Source organism: Choloepus didactylus, chromosome 1, assembly GCF_015220235.1.
Source record: "Choloepus didactylus isolate mChoDid1 chromosome 1, mChoDid1.pri, whole genome shotgun sequence".
NCBI lineage: Eukaryota > Metazoa > Chordata > Mammalia > Pilosa > Megalonychidae > Choloepus > Choloepus didactylus.
In genome coordinates this window covers 238,666,419-238,670,820 of record NC_051307.1, presented here as the reverse complement: position 1 = coordinate 238,670,820, position 4,402 = coordinate 238,666,419, and positions in this window count along the sequence as shown.

Below are 4,402 nucleotides of genomic sequence, written 5' to 3'. Positions count from 1 at the left end.
TAATTTGTACCCAACTCCTCTAGGCCCTATTTCTCCAAAAGAAGTTACAAGTTCCAAGAAGATCCTCATTGTCAATAAACCTTTTCTTCTGCAAAAGAACAGCCTGTTTTTATTCCAAGCTCTGTTATTTCAGAGGATCACTTTTTCTCTCCAATTATGTCATGCTATGTCTTGACCTAGGCCAACAATATGTACAAGCGGACAATGCTTTTATTTAAGCAAATTCATTAACGGGAATTGTATTGTCACATCCATTGTCAATTGACAACATGTTTTTTGGAATTAGAAGCCTCCTGCTTTATCTCTGTCATCGTTCCTCTGGGGAGGAATGGCACACATGTATGAATAACATACTTTCTCACAAAGAGCCCTCCTTCAGCATGATATCCATGGAAATTTTGTTCCAGGAAGCAAGGATCTGTCCCTGGTGATTAATTTGCTAAGAGATGTTCTTGGGTAATTGATCCATCATGTTCTCCACACATTTTTATTGACAGATACGTAATGGGAAAGAAGATGGGAGTATATAACATCCTATGATGTACAGGACTAATTCTAGGAACCTACAACTGAATTGGGGAGATGAGCATGTTTACCTTACAAATGAAGTCTGTGTTCATGCTGCAGAGATTCAGAAAATGGGGGGTTCTCTGTGGTCAACCTGGTCAGGGAAAGGTTTCCTGAAGAAATGAAGGTTTAGATTTCTCATCACACCAACTAGGGTTCAAAGGAGTTGCTTTAAGTTGCCTGGTAGAGTACCTACTACCATCCCTCCCCCCATTCACATACAGAGATTGTCTAATTGAATTGAGATTCATGAGCTTGATCTGGAAAGATTGATAAGATTAAGGCTGATTGGAAGAGAAAATATTTTCATGGGTGGGGTTTGTCAGCATGAGAAAAAAGACTCAGTCTTACAGTGCTTAACTGTTTGCAGTTTACTCCTCATGTGTATTAAGTCTTTTTTATTCACACAGCCCCATGAGCTCAGCACCTGGGGAAACTGAGTCTCAAACAGGTTCAATAACTTGGCTATGCAGGTGGGAAAACCCAGACCCCAGCACTTATTGCTCTGAATTCAGAGCTCTATCCTTTACGCAATCATGTTCTCTTTTTCTCTAACTCTTCATGGAACACAGAATGAAAATAAAGGCTGAGAAGCGGTCCTAGATGATGTGGGAGAGAAGTACGTGAGAACTGTAACTATAAGCTGTCATCCTGACCCAAGCCCCTCATGAACTTCTTCTGTCATCCCACATCCCCTTGATGTTCTTTAGGTCTGGAGATCAGTAAATGTAAGAAGGCTAGGGGGCAAGCTGGCAGGCAGCAAGACTATTGCTAAAATGTATTCTCAGACTTTAGGCCTGACAGTGTCACTGACTCACTCCCGGAGCTGGATGCCCAGGCAGACTGAGAGATCGTTTGGGGGATGGGGAGTAGATGGGATGCATTTACAGCTCCTTTTCACCTTGAGTATGGAGTGAGGCCACCTGGGCTTGGATCGCTGTCTTAAACAACCACCAGAACTGGAAAATTCCCATGATTCTAAAGCTCAAGACCCAGTTCCTGGAAGTAGGAGTGGGCACTGGACACACCATTCCCTGGGCAAGATATCTCCCTCAGGGGTACAGTCCTGGGCTCAGGAAAGCAAACCTGCCCACGGGGATGTTGCTCGATTTCTTCCCTCCCTTCCATCCTTCTGTACCTGTACACTTGTTAAGTGCCTATTCTGCTGTGCCCTTGCCCTTTGAAGTGCATGTATATAAAATTCTGGCCCTCCCTTCAAGGTGCTTAGTTGCTCAGGAAGACTGGAAAGTTCGTAAAACAGTGATTGTCGAGAGTTCCTTTCAGAGTCCCTGCCCTGCTCTGTGCCCCAGCAACTCTTGCCTGGACTTCCAAGGGTCTCCTGATGGTGGAATCTCCCTCTCCGTCTTCCCTGTGGCTGCCAGGATTCTCTCACTAAAACAGAGATCTTAGGATCCTTGAGATTGTCCCCCAAACCTCAGTCATCCTTGCACCACCTTCCTGAGTTTTGCTGTATCAGACTTACTCCTTGCTGAAATCAAAAGAAATGAAATAGAATTGAAAAAGCGCTAAGTTCCTCCCCATAAAATTGTTCAGTATTATTCAATGTTGGAGCCACGTCTCAAGTACTTTCAGGGACAGTATTCCATCCCCCATTTTGGGGACGGTTGGTTTACAGAATAAAATCCATTCTTCTTTGCTTGGCCTTCCAGGTCCGACAGCATCAGGAAGTATTTGTTAAATGCCTGCAGTGTGCAGGCACTGAGCACTTCATTCAGCTACTTGGAATCTCCAGACCCAAACAAACCATTTATACTCTGCCTTGCCCTCTGAGAAGAACATCCTTTTCCTTCCTTCCTGAAGAACTCACATCTTCTTTGTGAAACTGTCCCCCCAGCTGATCCCCAGCACTTGACTGCAGCCCCGTATTCTCATTTACCATTAACACACTGCAAATATTTAAGTGCTTTTCTCCCCAGCTAGAGCTCAATAGGGTAGGAACATGTCTTATTCATTGTTAGGTGTATTCAAGGGGAGCACCCAGTAAATAACATTTCTCTACTGCCTGGCTTATGAAGGTGTTCAGAAATAAAAGCGAGGAAATGGGGATCAAACTATCACTTTTTTTTTTTTTTAACAAATGAAGAGTAAATTAGAAGACTTAGCTTTTGCACGAGGCCAAATAGTCCTAAGTGAATCCAGAATTAGGCAGCCTCACCCATCACACAAAGACCACACAGGACAGGGCATGGCTCCTCTTGTTGGATGGAAGAGCTTCTCCCTGGGAGGGTGGCCTGGGGAAACCTCTCTGAAGGCAGCTCTGAGCCATGATAGACAGGGGCGAGCTGGGCTCTACTGGCCCAGTTTTTAATCCTTCCTAAATTTCCCAATCACGGTACTTAAGGAATATTCCTTTTGATCAAATCTGGGTTGGTAAGAGATGCTTTACCTCCTAGAATTAAGGTCTTAGAATTTCAGAAAACCAAAGGGATGTGACCTCAGAGATTGCTTATCTTGGTTAACACTTTTGTTTTTACGTATGGGGAAACTGAGGCCCAAGGAGAAGAAACTTGCCCAAGGTCATGTAATCCTCACCTGAGTGTTCTGTAAATTGAATCTGCAATTTGTGTGACAGATAATATTTATTAATATGATGACACAACTTCCAAAGGGAAGAAAAATGCAAGTCTGCCTTCTGTCCCTTTCCAGGGCTGCCAGCATTCCCAGGCCCATCCTGGAATGCTCATTCAAATGGAACCCTGGGATCAGAGCTGCTGGAAGGGTCTCTGCCTGGAGGATGCCTTGGCACAGGGCTGTCATTGTGGGTTCAGGAAACTTGGTCCTTGACTAATTGAATTCTCTCCACATAATTAAAAGAGGGAGAAGTGAAATGTCAGAAGGAAATATGCATTTAATATCTTTTAAAGAGCCATGTTCATTTTTGAATCTTCAGATTTTTTTCTGCCTCCATTCTTGGCCATTGTAAAGCACCTCAAAAACAAAGTTAGAAAAGGAGTGAGAATGCAGACGCTGTTCTTAACATTTCATCTTCTGATGGCATCATTTAAGATTTTAATTTTGAAGCATGGCAAGGAGGTGAAAAGGCTTCAGGCCACAGATGAGCAAATTGACTTTAAAGGAAAGAAATAGAATTTTTGCATGAGTATTTTCCCCTAAAACTAGAAATTCTAGAATGAAGACCTCTCCCAGTGCTGACTAGAAGACATTTCTCCTTCCTCATTAAAGGGAATCCAAACAGAAATATTCTGGAGCAAGGATTTGTTTGAATTCACTGCTAAATCCACTACATCAAACTCCTGGGAGAAAAACCACTGAAATTAACCTCATATTTGGGAAATATCAGTTAAATGCTTTTGTAACATCATCACCATCTACTCCGGGAAAAACATCACTATTCAAGCATCCTATTTGCCTGAGAGTAAGGAGCTTCTAAACCAAGAAAGGAAGAAACCAGGCGGGTTATTTACGAGCTTCTTCCCTCTCACTTTTAAACCACTGTGAAACAAACATGTTTGTTACTGCATTGGGGCAGACGCTGAGCGCTTTAACCCCGCTACGCGGAGGACAGCGAGGCCGGCCTCCCGCGCCCCCTAGCGGACCGATGTAGGTGGCGCAGTCCCCACCCCCTGGATGCAGAAAAGCCGGGCCACCAGCAGACGGCACCGCGTCCTGACGCTATCCGCGCGCTGAAAGCCTCGGCAGCGCTCTCTGCTAGCCTTCCGTCTCCATCCAGAACCCAGCAAGAATGCCGGCGAGGGGGATACCAGCCCAGGTGCCAAGGGTGAGACTTCAGCATAGTTTCGGACTGGGAGCCTCCGGCAGCCACTGAGCCGGGAGCGCACGTGTCCTTGGGGCC